The following is a 13,569-nucleotide window of genomic DNA, read 5'->3' on the forward strand; positions in this document are numbered from 1 at the left end:
TCAAAAAAAATGGAGACCATTTCTTAATAAGGCCAAGATAAATCAAATTCCATTCTTCTGACATGAATATCTGGTCCGTGTGTGGGATTATATTCAACATCAGAAAAGAGCTGGCATTTATGAACCGTTAATGCAATACTTTGTCCAATATGTTTCACAGGATCATTATCAGATTACTTTGACCCCAAGCCACGCGTGGAGATGTTGGAAATGCTCAGTTGCATCAGTAGGTTTTAAGAAATGGCTTAAAAGATGAGAGAGAGAGAAATACTGAATACTTCCTATGGATGTCAGTGTTTTGCATTCCAAGCCCAGCTTAATCCAAGTCATGTGGATAAACAGACCAGCTGTTGTCATGGGGATGAGTCCCTTCACTTACATGGGATACAGTCCTGTCCATTCTGCTATCCTTCGTTATTAGAACAAAGCAAGGGGAAGGAAAGGAACAGATGGAAGGCAAGTGAGACAGAGAGGGAGAAAAGAATTCTAGAATCCCTACCGTGTGGAAACAGGCCCTTCAGTCCAACAAGTCCACACCGAACCTCTAAAGAGTAACCCAACCCTATCCTATATTTACCCCTGACTAATGCACCGAACCTACACCTCCCTGAACACTGAATAAGAGAGAGAGAGAGAAAGGGGTGGAGTCATTACTTTGCCTCACATTCAGGAAGATTCAGATTTCCATTTCATTCTTCCCACCCTGTCCTTTCAGCCTTCCGTCTAGACCTCATTCCACCCATTAGACCATAGAAATGGGAAAGGAAGTGGACCATTCAGCCCCTCAAGCCTGCTCTGTCAGACAGTAGGATCATGGCTGATTTGATATTCCTCACGTCCACTTTCCTGCTTTTTCCATGTAACCCTTCATTCCCCGACTGACCAAGAATTTATCTCAGCCTTAAGTATGCACAAGGACCCTGCCCCCACAGCTCTGTGTGTCACAAAGTTCCAAAGATTCTCAATCCTCAGAGAAGAAATTCTTCCTCATCTCAATTAGTCCTCATCTCAACCCCATTCCTACCCCCAACCTACCCTTAACCCACTCTCATCCACAGTCCCCATCACATCTTCTCCACCATCCCCATATATCGCCCACCCTCACCATCCTCCACCCTCACCCCACTCTCCTTCTCACCTATTACCTCAACCTTACATCCTGACTGCACCGCCACACAAGCTGACTCTCCCCCTCTCTATCATTCCCACTGTCCCTCACCGCATTCCCTTCCTTAGCCCCACTCTCAGGGCCTCCCCACTGAACCTCGACCACACTGTCCTCTCACCCTCTGTCATCCTTACCATCAAACTCAGTCGTTCTCACGCCCCAACACCTCACCCTCTGGCAGTCAAAATCCAGTGAGAGAAATCCTCACCCTCACCATCCATTCTAAAGATTTATATCCTTCCCCACTTCCCTAAGACCATCCTGAACAGGAAGGATTGCCACATTCAGCTCAGCATGTGTACCTTTCAGCTTGCACATCAGAAATTTTTCATATCAACAAAAAACACAGATATTTGTCTGAAAAATATATTTTCACTTCTTTAGAAACTTGGAAAGATCAAGAGGAACCATGCAGCACAAACCCCTCTGTCTGCAGGGTCAACAGCCATTTCATTCCCAGAGGCTTTGCCCAGTCACAGCACACACCCTGGAGGAACCAGCTCCTGACCTCAAACTCACTCACATCTAGTTTCATCTGGGAGGGGCCAACCAACACTCAGCAGCATCCCCCTGCCCCCCGTTCTCATCTCCCTCCCTGCCCCCCCCCCCCCCCCCACACACACACACACACACACACACACACACACTCCAGGATATAACTTCACTCAGGCTGAGTGTCAGGGAATGGGGAAACCATAGCCGAGGGATTGAGTGGACAGACCATGCTGCACAGAATTGGGTGAGAGTGTGAGGGCAGGTTGGGGGGGGGGGAGCTAGTTTTCCTTCCAAAAGGAACCCTCTTGGGGGCTGGGTGCGGGGTGTGGCAATGGGAGGGGAAGAGGGGGTGAGGAAGTGGAGGAGTGGGGGGGTGGGGGGTCTAGTTATCCTTCCGGAAGGAACCCTCATGGAGATGATGAGGGGGGTGGGGGGTGGGGGTGGAGGTGGGGATGTGAGGGAGTGGCAATGGGAAGGGGGAATTCAGGTGTAGGAGAGTGGGGTAGGGTGTGGGGGAGTGGTGATAGGGATGGGGAGTGGGGATGGGTGTCTATTATCTTTCCAAAAGGAACTCTCCTGGGGAAGGGGTATGCAGGGAGTGGGGAGGGGGGAGTTATTATGTTTTCTATTGAATGCTGATGTGGGTTTTTGGAATGACAGGAGGAGGAGAGAGGTCAGTTTGATTTTTATGAGTTAGCTGCTGTAAAAAGGTTTATTTTCTTCAACCTGTATGAATACAGTAGTATTTCCAAATAAACACCCCTAACCCCAACCCCAACCCCGCCAGTGTATTGCACGGCAGAATGTGTTCGTGTAGATGTGTTTGTATTCAACAGAGACGGGACTCTTTCTGCAGCAACAGACTGGGGTCAATTCATAAAGATGGGCTCAGATCATGTAAGATTCTCAAAAATAGGAGCAATCAAAACCTGGAGGAGGGGGTAGGGGGGAGAGAGAGGGGTTGAGGGAGAGGGGAAGGAAAGGAGGGGAGAGGAGGGGGTAGAGAGGTGAGGGAGGAGAGGGGAAGGGGAGGGGGGAGGGGGAAGGGGGAGGGGGAAAGGGGAGGGGGAAGGGGAAGGGGAAGGGGGAGGGGGGAAGGGGAAGGGGAGGGGAGGGGGGAAGGGGAAGGGGAGAGGAAGGGGAGGGAAGGAGTGAGGGGGAGAGGGGGTGGGGATGGGGTGGGAAAGCGGGGTGGGGATGGGGAGAGAGAGGTGGGTGGGGGTGGGGATGGGGTGGGTGGGGGTGGGGAGGGAGGGGGAGGGGTGGGGAGGGAGGGGGAGGGAGGGGGAGGGGGAGGGGGAGGGGGGTAGGGGGGAGGGGGTGAGGAGGAGGAAAAGGGGTTGGGAAAGGGGGTGGGAAAGGGGAGGGGTTGGGAAAGAGGGGGGAGGTGAGTGGGGGGAGGTGGGAGGATGGGGGAGGGGAAGAGGGAAGGGGAAGAGGGAAGGGGTTGGAGGAGGAGGGAAGGGAGGGAGGGGTAAAGAGTGAAAGGAGGGAGGGGTAAAGAGTGAAAGGAGGGGGTGAGAGAGAGAGATGGAGGGAGAAAGAGGAGAAGGGAGGTGGCAAATAGCGATGTGCCTCCATCCTGATCTCAGTAAGAGATTGACTTGGGACTGGCAGCGTTTCCCGTGTGTGGGCTGTCTGTTACTAACCTCACAGCAGTGACGGGGGGGGCGGAATGTGGAGTTAAACATGGGGCTGCTCAGAGACCAACGTACATTCATATTGTAAAATAAAACATAGAACCGCGGACACTGAAAACCTGAAACACAGAGAATGCTGGAGAAACTCTGGCAGCAGCTGGGTGAGAGAGAGAGAGAGAGGGAGGGAGGGACCGCGTAAAAACTTTTCAAGTCCCATCACACTGGACCCGAAACAGTCGCTGTTTCTCTCTGCACAGATTCTGCCAACCCTGCTGTGTTCCTCCAGCATTCTCCGTTTGTGTTACATTTATATAGCACATTGAACATTGAATCTTGATGAAGCCACTCAACTAGAGTTATCAAGTGATTAGAAATTTGCACAAGAAGCTCTTTAGCGTAACGTCTAACGCTCGGGTCGGCTTGTGGATGCCAGCCATGGCAATGAGACAGTCCGAATGGAATTTGTAGAGAAACTATCGAAAGCCGAGCAGGGAGGTTTGAGGAGTCTGGGGTGCAAACTGCTTTCTGCTTGAGCGCCCAGTGCGTGGGGAATCCTCCCGAACACTGACTCCACACATTCCCCCAACAGCAGAGAGAGAGCCCGCAGTGCAGTGAAAAACACACAGCGACACTGGCAGCATCTCTGGGCGAGACAGGGGGGTGGGGAGAGAGAGGGGGGGTGGGTAGGGAGAGAGAGAGGGAGGTGGGGGGAGAGAGAGAGGGAGGTGGGGGGAGAGAGAGAGGGAGGTGGGGAGAGAGAGGGGGGTGGGGGGAGAGAGAGAGGGGGGGGTGGGGGGAGAGAGAGAGGGGGGGTGGGGGGGAGAGAGAGAGGGGGGGTGGGGGGGAGAGGGGGGGGGAGAGAGGGGGGGGGTGGGGGGGAGAGGGGGGGGAGAGAGAGGGGGGGGTGGGGGGGAGAGAGAGGGGGGGGAGAGAGGGGGGGGGTGAGGGGGGGAGAGAGGGGGGGTGGGGGGGAGAGAGGGGGGGTGGGGGGGAGGGGGGGAGAGAGGGGGGGGTGGGGGGGAGGGGGGAGTGGGGGGGAGGGGGGGAGAGTGGGGGGGGTGGGGGGGAGGGGGGGAGAGAGGGGGGGGGTGGGGGGGAGGGAGAGAGAGAGGGGGGGGTGGGGGGGGAGAGAGAGAGGGGGGGGTGGGGGGGGGAGAGAGAGAGGGGGGGGGTGGGGGGGGGAGAGAGAGAGGGGGGGGGTGGGGGGGAGAGAGAGAGAGGGGGGGTGGGGGGGAGAGAGAGAGAGGGGGGGTGGGGGGGAGAGAGAGAGAGAGGGGGGGTGGGGGAGAGAGAGAGAGGGGGGGTGGGGGGGAGAGAGAGAGAGAGGGGGGGTGGGGGGGAGAGAGAGAGAGAGGGGGGGTGGGGGGGAGAGAGAGGGGGGGTGGGGGGGAGAGAGAGAGGGGGGGTGGGGGGGAGAGAGAGAGAGGGGGGTGGGGGAGAGAGAGAGAGGGGGGGTGGGGGGGAGAGAGAGCGGGGAGGTGGGGGAGAGAGAGCGGGGAGGTGGGGGAGAGAGAGGGGGGTGGGGGAGAGAGAGGGGGGGTGGGGGAGAGAGAGGGGGGTGGGAGAGAGATGGGGGGTGGGAGAGAGAGGGGGGGTGGGAGAGAGAGGGGGGTGGAGAGAGAGGGGGGGTGGGGGAGAGAGGGGGGTGGGGAGGGAGAGATGGGGTGGAGAGAGAGGGGGATGGAGAGGGGGGTGGGGAGAGGGGGATGGAGAGGGGGGTGGGGAGAGAGAGGGGGGGTGGGAGAGAGAGGGGGGTGGGGAGGGAGAGATGGGGTGGAGAGAGAGGGGGATGGAGAGGGGGGTGGGGAGAGGGGGATGGAGAGGGGGATGGAGAGGGGGGTGGGGAGAGGGGGATGGGGAGAGAGGGTGGGGGTGGGGGGAGAGAGAGAGGGGGGGTGGGGGGGAGAGAGAGAGGGGGGGTGGGGGGGAGAGGGGGGGGGGAGAGGGGGGGGGGTGGGGGGGAGAGGGGGGGGGGAGAGAGAGGGGGGGGGTGGGGGGGAGAGAGAGGGGGGGGAGAGAGGGGGGGGGTGAGGGGGGGAGAGAGGGGGGGTGGGGGGGAGAGAGGGGGGGTGGGGGGGAGGGGGGGAGAGAGGGGGGGTGGGGGGGAGAGAGGGGGGGTGGGGGGGAGGGGGGGAGAGAGGGGGGGGTGGGGGGGAGGGGGGAGTGGGGGGAGGGGGGGAGAGTGGGGGGGGTGGGGGGGAGGGGGGGAGAGTGGGGGGGGGTGGGGGGGAGGGAGAGAGAGAGGGGGGGGTGGGGGGGGAGAGGAGAGAGGGGGGGGGTGGGGGGGGGAGAGAGAGAGGGGGGGGGTGGGGGGGAGAGAGAGAGAGGGGGGGTGGGGGGGGAGAGAGAGAGAGGGGGGGTGGGGGGGAGAGAGAGAGAGGGGGGGTGGGGGGGAGAGAGAGAGAGAGGGGGGGGTGGGGGAGAGAGAGAGAGGGGGGGTGGGGGAGAGAGAGAGAGGGGGGGTGGGGGGGAGAGAGAGAGAGAGGGGGGGTGGGGGGGAGAGAGAGAGAGAGGGGGGGTGGGGGGGAGAGAGAGAGGGGGGGTGGGGGGGAGAGAGAGAGGGGGGGTGGGGGGGAGAGAGAGAGAGGGGGGGGTGGGGGGAGAGAGAGAGAGGGGGGTGGGGGGGAGAGAGAGCGGGGAGGTGGGGGGAGAGAGAGCGGGGAGGTGGGGGGAGAGAGAGGGGGGTGGGGGAGAGAGAGGGGGGTGGGGAGAGAGAGGGGGGTGGGGGAGAGAGATGGGGGGTGGGAGAGAGATGGGGGGTGGGAGAGAGATGGGGGGTGGGAGAGAGAGGGGGGGTGGGAGAGAGAGGGGGGGTGGGGGAGAGAGGGGGGTGGGGAGGGAGAGATGGGGTGGAGAGAGAGGGGGATGGAGAGGGGGTGGGGAGAGGGGGATGGAGAGGGGGGTGGGGAGAGAGAGGGGGGGTGGGAGAGAGAGGGGGGTGGGGAGGGAGAGATGGGGTGGAGAGAGAGGGGGATGGAGAGGGGGGTGGGGAGAGGGGGATGGAGAGGGGGATGGAGAGGGGGGTGGGGAGAGGGGGATGGGGAGAGAGGGTGGTGTGGGGAGAGAGAGGGGGGTGGGGAGAGAGAGAGAGGGGGAATGGGGGGAGAGAGAGAGAGAGGGGGTGAATGGGGGGAGAGAGAGAGGGGGGTGGGGGGAGAGAGAGAGGGGGGTGGGGGGAGAGAGAGAGGGGGGTGGGGGGAGGGAGAGAGGGGGGATGGGGGGAGAGGGAGGGAGGGAGGGAGAGAGAGGGGGGATGGGGGGAGAGGGAGGGAGGGAGAGAGAGAGAGGGGGGATGGGGGAGGGGAGGGAGGAGGGAGAGAGAGGGGGGATGGGGGGATGGGGGGAGAGGGAGGGAGGGAGAGAGAGGGGGTGGGGGGGAGAGAGAGGGGGGAGAGAGAGGGGTGGGGGGAGAGGGAGGGGGAGAGAGGGTGGGGTGTGGGGAGAGAGGGGGGGTGGGGGGAGAGAGAGAGGGGGGTGGGGAGAGAGAGAGAGGGGGGATGGGGGAGAGAGAGAGGGGGGATGGGGGGAGAGAGAGAGGGGGATGGGGGGAGAGAGAGAGGGGATGGGGGGAGAGGGAGGGAGAGAGAGGGGGTGGGGGGAGAGAGAGAGGGGGGAGAGAGAGGGGTGGGGGGAGAGAGTGGGGTGGGGGGAGAGAGAGGGGGGGTGGGGGGAGAGAGGGGGGGTGGGGGGAGAGAGGGGGGTTGGGGAGAGAGAGAGGGGGTGGGGAGAGAGAGGGGGGTGGGGAGGAGAGAGGGGGGGTGGGGGGAGAGAGAGGGGGGTGGGGAGGGAGAGAGGGGGGGGTGGGGGGAGAGAGAGGGGGGTGGGGAGAGAGAGAGAGGGGGGATGGGGGGAGAGGGAGGGAGGGAGGGAGAGAGAGGGGGGATGGGGGGGAGGGAGGGAGGGAGAGAGAGGGGGATGGGGGGAGAGGGAGGGAGAGAGGGGGGGGATGGGGGGAGAGAGAGGGGGGAGGGGGGAGAGGGGAGGGAGGGAGAGAGAGGGGGTGGGGGGAGAGAGAGGGGGGAGAGAGAGGGGTGGGGGGAGAGAGAGGGGTGGGGGGAGAGAGAGGGGGGAGAGAGAGGGGGGAGAGAGAGGGGTGGGGGGAGAGAGAGGGGTGGGGGGAGAGAGAGGGGGTGGGGGGGAGAGGGAGGGGGGTGGGGAGAGAGAGAGAGGGGGAATGGGGGGAGAGAGAGAGGGGGTGGGGAGAGAGAGAGAGAGGGGGATGGGGGAGAGGGAGGGAGAGAGAGGGGTTGGGGGGAGAGAGAGGGGGTGGGGGAGAGAGAGGGGGGGAGAGGGAGGGGGGAGAGGGGGGAGAGGGGGGGGTGGGGGGAGAGAGAGGGGGGAGAGGGAGGGGGGAGAGGGGGGGTGGGGGGAGAGAGGGGGGTGGGGAGAGAGAGAGGGGGGGGGGTGGGGGAGAGTGGGGGTGTGGGGGGAGAGAGAGGGGGGTGTGGGGGGAGAGAGAGGGGGTGTGGGGGGAGAGAGAGGGGGGGTGGGGGGAGAGAGAGGGGGGTGGGGGAGAGAGAGGGGTGGGGGGAGAGAGTGAGAGGGGTGGTGGGGGGAGAGAGAGAGGGGAGGTGGGGGGAGAGAGAGGGGGTGGAGAGAGAGGGGGATGGAGAGGGGGGTGGGGAGAGGGGGGTGGGGAGAGGGGGGTGGGGGAGAGAGAGAGGGGGGAATGGGGGGAGAGAGAGAGGGGGGTGGGGAGAGAGAGAGAGAGGGGGATAGGGGGAGAGGGAGGGTGAGAGAGGGGGGTGGGGGAGAGAGAGGGGGGGAGAGAGAGGGGGGTGGGGAGAGGGGGTGGGTGTGGGGAGAGAGGGGGGGTGGGGAGAGAGAGAGAGGGGAATGGGGGGAGAGAGAGAGGGGGGTGGGGGGAGAGAGAGAGGGGGGTAGGGGGGAGAGAGAGAGGGGGGTGGGGGGAGAGAGAGAGGGGGGTGGGGTGAGAGAGAGAGGGGGGGAATGGGGGGAGAGGGTGGGAGAGAGAGGGGGTGGAGGGAGTGAGAGGGGGTGGGGGGAGAGAGAGGGGGGTGAGAGAGGGGTGGGGGGAGAGGGAGGGGGGAGAGTGAGAGGGGGGTGGGGAGAGAGAGAGGGGGTGGGGGTGTGAGAGGGCGGTGGGGAGAGAGAGGGGGTGGGGGAGTGAGAGGGGGGGGGGTGAGAGAGAGAGGGGGTGGGGAGAATGTGGGGGGTGGGGAGAGAGAGAGAGGGGGTGGGGAGTGGGGGGGGGTGGGTGGAGAGAGGGGGGGGGTGGGGGAGTTAGGGGGGGTGGGGAGGGAGAGATGGGGTGGAGAGAGAGGGGGGATGGAGAGGGGGGTGGGGAGAGGGGGGTGGGGAGAGGGGTGGGGGTGGGGAGAGAGAGGGCGGGGGTGGGGAGAGAGGGGGGTGGGGAGAGAGGGGGGCGAATGGGGGGGAGAGAGAGAGGGGGTGGGGAGAGAGAGAGAGAGAGGGGGGGGATGGGGGAGAGAGAGGGGGGAGAGAGAGGGGTGGGGGGAGAGAGAGGGGTGGGGGGAGAGAGAGGGGTGGGGGAGAGAGAGGGGTGGGGGAGAGAGAGGGGTGTGGGGAGAGAGAGGGGGGTGGGGGGGAGAGAGAGGGGGTGGGAGAGAGAGAGGGGGTGGGGAGAGAGAGAGGGGGTGGGGAGAGAGAGAGGGGGTGGGGAGAGTGAGGGGGGTGGGGAGGGAGAGAGGGGGGGTGGGGGGAGAGAGGGGGGGTAGGGAGAAAGAGAGGGGAGGTGGGGGGAGAGAGAGGGGAGGTGGGGAGAGAGAGAGGGGAGGTGGGGAGAGACAGAGGGGGTGGGGAGAGAGAGAGGGGGTGGGGAGAGAGAGAGAGAGGGGAGGTGGGGAGAGAGACAGAGGGGAGGTGGGGAGAGAGAGAGAGGGGAGGTGGGGGGAGAGAGAGAGGGGAGGTGGGGGGGAGAGTGAGAGGGGAGGTGGGGGGAGAGAGAGAGGGGAGGTGGGGGAGAGAGAGAGGGGAGGTGGGGGGAGAGAGAGGGGGGGAGAGAGGGGGGTGGGGAGAGAGAGAGGGGGTTGGGGAGAGAGAGAGAGGGGGGGTGGGGAGAGAGAGGGGGGGAGAGAGAGGGGGGTGGGGAGAGAGAGCGGGGAGGTGGGGGAGAGAGAGGGGAGGTGGGGGAGAGAGAGGGGGTGTGGGGGAGAGAGAGGGGGTGTGGGGGAGAGAGAGGGGGGGTGGGGGAGAGAGGGGGGGTGGGGGAGAGAGGGGGGGTGGGGAGAGAGAGAGGGGGTGGGGAGAGAGAGAGGGGGTGGGGAGAGAGAGAGGGGGTGGGGAGAGAGAGGGGGGGTGGGGAGGGAGAGAGGGGGTGGGGAGGGAGGGGGTGGAGAGAGAGAGGGGGTGGGGAGGGAGGGGGTGGAGAGAGAGAGGGGGTGGGGAGAGAGGGGGTGGGGAGAGGGGGGGGTGGGGAGAGAGGGGTGTGGGGAGAGAGAGGGGGTGTGTGGGGAGAGAGAGAGAGGAGGGTGGGGAGAGAGAGAGGGGGGGTGGGGAGAGAGAGAGGGGGGTGGGAGAGAGAGAGGGGGTGTGGGGAGAGAGAGAGGGGGGTGGGGAGAGAGAGAGGGGTTGGGGTGGGGAGAGAGAGAGGGGTTGGGGTGGGGGGAGAGTGAGGGGTTGGGATGGGGAGAGAGAGAGATGGGGAAGAGAGAGAGAGATGGGGAAAGAGAGAGAGAGAGGTGGGGGAGAGAGGGGGGTGGGGGGAGTGAGAGAGTGGTGGGGGAGAGGGGGGTGGGGGGAGAGAGAGGGGGGTGGGGAGAGAGAGGGGTGGGGGGAGAGAGAGGGGGGTGGGGGAGAGAGAGGGGGGTGGGGGAGAGAGAGGGGGTGGGGGGAGAGAGAGGGGGGTGGGGGAGAGAGAGGGGGTGGGGGGAGAGAGAGGGGGGTGGGGGGAGAGAGAGGGGGGTGGGTGGAGAGTGGGGGGGTGGGGGGAGAGGGGGGGGTGGGGGGAGAGTGGGGGGTGGGGTGGGGAGGGGTTGGGGAGGGGGGGATGGGGGGAAGGTGAGGGGTGTGAGAGGGGGGTGGGGAGAGGGGTGGTTAGTGAGGAGGGGGTGGTGGTGGAGAGAGTGGAGGGGGGTGGAGAGAGTGGAGGGGGTGGGGAGAGAGAGGAGGGGGTGGGGTGAGAGAGGGGGGGGTGGGGAGAGAGAGGGGAGAGAGAGAGGAGGGGGTGGGGAGAGAGAGGGGGGGTGGGGGAGAGAGGTGGGGGGGTGGGGAGAGAGAGGAGGGGGGTGGGGAGAGAGAGGAGGGGGTGGGGGAGAGAGTGGAGGGGGTGGGGAGAGAGAGGAGGGGGTGGGGAAAGAGGGGAGGGAATGGAGAGAGAGGGGAGGGGGTGGAGAGAGAGGGGTGGGGTGGAGAGAGGAGTGGGTGGAGTGAGGAGAGGGTGGGGTGAGAGAGGAGGGGGTGGGGTGGGAGAGGAGGGGGGAGGAGGGGGAGTGGGGAGAGAGAGGAGGGGGAGGGAGGGGGTGTGGGGAGAGAGGTGGGGGAGGGTGGGGGGTGGGGGAGAGAGAGGGGTGTGTGGGAGAGGGGGTGGGGGAGGGAGGGGGGTGTAGAGAGGGGAGTGGGGGAGGGGGGTGGGGAGAGAGATGGAGGAGAGGGGGGAGGGGGTTGGGAGAGGGGGGGGAGGGGGTGGGGAGATGGGGGGAGGGGGTGGGGAGATGGGGGGAGGGAGGGGGTGGGGAGATGGGGGGAGGGAGAGGGTGGGGAGATGGGGGGAGGGAAGGGGTGTGGAGATGGGGGGAGAGAGGGGGATGGAGATGGGGGAGACAGATGCCGAAGAGAGATGGGGGAGAGATGGGGGGAGAGAGAGGGGGGAGGTGGAGGGGACAGGGGGGAGAGGGGGTGGGGAAGATTGGGAGGTGGGGGAGGGGGTGGGAGAGGGGGTGGGAGAGGGTGGAGGGGGGAGGTGTAGTGGAGAGAGGGGTAGAGGAGGGGGGAGGGAGAGGGTGAGGGAGAGGGTGAGAGGGGGGAGGGAGAGGGTGAGAGGGGGGAGGGAGAGGGTGAGGGGGGAGGGGAGGGAGAGGGTGAGAGGGCGGAGGGGAAGGAGAGGGGGAGGGGAGGGAGAGGGAGAGAAGGGGAGGGGAGGGAGAGGGGGGAGAGTTGGGGAGGGGGCAGGGGGAGAGGTGGGAGGGAGAAGCGGGGAGGGGGAGAGGGTGGAGGAGGAGGGGGGAGAGGGAGGGGGAGAGGTGGGAGGGGGAGAGGAGAGGGAGGAGAATGGGGGAGAGAGGGAGGGGGAGAGAGGGAGGGGAGAGAGGAGGGGAGAGGGAGGAGGAGGGGGAGAGGGAGGAGGAGGGGGAGAGAGGGAGGGGGAGAGGGGGAGAGAGGGAGGGGGAGAGAGGGAGGGAGGGGAGGGAGGGAGAGAGAGGAGAGAGAGGGGGAGAGAGAGAGGGAGGGGGGGAGAGAGAGAGGGAGGGAGGGAGAGAGAGGGAGGGAGGGAGGGTGAGAGAGGGGAGGGAGGGAGGGAGAGAGAGAGAGGGGAGGGAGGGAGGGAGAGAGAGGGGAGGGAGAGAGAGGGGAGGGGGGGAGGGAGAGAGAGGGGAGGAGGGAGGGGAGAGAGAGGGGAGGGAGGGAGAGAGAGGGGAGGGAGGGAGGGAGAGAGAGAGAGAGAGGGAGGGAGGGAGAGGGGAGGGAGGGAGAGGGGAGAGAGGGAGGGGGAGAGGGAGGGGGGAGAGGGGGGAGGGGGATAGGGGAGGGGGAGAGGAGAGAGGGGGGGAGGGGGAGAGGGGGGGGAGGGGGAGAGTGGGGAGGAGGGAGGGGGGATGTGGGGAGAGAGGGAGGTGGGGAGGGGGGAGAGTGGGGAGAGGGGAGGGGGAGAGGGACGGGGAGAGGGAGGAGGAGGGAGAGGGAGAGGGGGAGAGTGGGAGGGGGAGAGAGACGCGGGGGAGAGAGGATGTGGGAGAGAGGGGCAGGGGAGGGGGGAGAGAGGGGGTGGGAGAGAGGGGCGGGGAGGGGGGAGAGAGGGGGTGGGAGAGAGGGGTTGGGGGTGGGGGAGGGGGGTGGGGGAAGGGGTAGGGGGGAAGGGAAGGGTGAGGGGGAGGGGATGGAGGGAGAGGGGGAGGGGATGGAGGGAGAGGGGGAGGAGAGAGGGGGAGGGGGTGGGGGCAAGAGGGGGTGGGGAGAGAGGGGGAGGGGGTGGGGGGGAGAGGGGGTGGGGAGAGGGGTGGGGGAGAGAGGGGGTGGGAGAGAGGGGGTGGGGGAGAGAGGGGGTGGGGAGAGGGGTGGGGGAGAGAGGGGGTGGGGAGAGAGGGGGAGAGGGGTGGGGAGAGAGGGGGAGAGGGTGGGGAGAGAGGGGGAGAGGGGGTGGGGAGAGAGGGGGAGAGAGGGGGTGGGAGAGGGGAGATAGAGGGGGAGAGGGGGTGAGAGAAGTGGAGAGGGGGGTGGGAGAGGGGAGAGGGGGTGAGAGAAGTGGAGAGGGGGGTGGGAGAGGGGGGAGGGGGAGAGCGGGGGAGAGATGGGAGAAAGGGGGGAGGGGGAGAGGAGAGGGGGGAGAAGGGGTGGGGAGGAGAGGGGGAGGGGGGAGTGGTAGAGGAGAGGGGGAGGGGAGGGAGAGGGGGAGAGGTGGGAGGTGGGAGGAGGGAGGAGAGGGCGGGAAGGGGAAGGAGAGGGGGGAGGGAGAGAGACGGAGACAGGGAGAGACGGAGCTGCCTTTCACATTGCTGAGCCCAGTCAGAAAGGGGAACTCTGTGTCCCCTTCCCCCAAACCTGCAACATCCCCACAGTCCCAAATTCCCAGCATAGCACAGGGGGCGTCGGGTGGGGGGAGAAAGTGAATGTCCATCACAAACAGTTGAATCGGAAACGGCAAGTCCACTTTGAGTCAGATGTAACCACGGCAGCTTCAGATCTCAGATAAACTCTGGAGCAGGGGGACTGCCTGCATCACTGTGTGACTGGAAATCCACTGTCAACCTGTCTGTGTCTCTGTGTGTGTGAGAGAGTCTCTGTGACTGAACCTGTGTGTCTGTTATTCTCTGTGTCTGAGTGTTTCTGAGCATCCTGTCTCTGTGTGTCTGCCTGTCTGTCAGTGTTTGTGTCTCAGTGTGTTGTACCTGTAAATGGGTCTCGGTGTGTTTGTTAATCACATAGCCATCCCAGACCCACAGTGTCAAATGGAAGGAGCCTGGTATGAAATGCTGACAGAGAGGAAGGAGCTGGATGAATCGACAGGGTTTAGGTTTGACAGTGAGAGCTGGGGCATGGTCCTGTTCCCCCGACTCTGACTCCTCCCCCCCTCCCCCCCTCCCCAGAGTCCGACTCTCAGTCCCTATTTGCCCCCCCCACCCCCACCAC

At 65.3% G+C, this 13,569-nt stretch overlaps 1 protein-coding gene across 3 annotated transcripts in view; it reads right to left on the reverse strand.

Annotated features, from left to right (window-relative positions):
• gdf5 (growth differentiation factor 5) overlaps positions 1-13,569 on the reverse strand; it is a 50,458-nt gene that overhangs the window by 34,956 nt on the left and 1,933 nt on the right. The gene's annotated exons all lie outside the window — the stretch shown is intronic.

Source organism: Chiloscyllium punctatum, chromosome 37 (genome assembly GCF_047496795.1).
Source record: "Chiloscyllium punctatum isolate Juve2018m chromosome 37, sChiPun1.3, whole genome shotgun sequence".
NCBI lineage: Eukaryota > Metazoa > Chordata > Chondrichthyes > Orectolobiformes > Hemiscylliidae > Chiloscyllium > Chiloscyllium punctatum.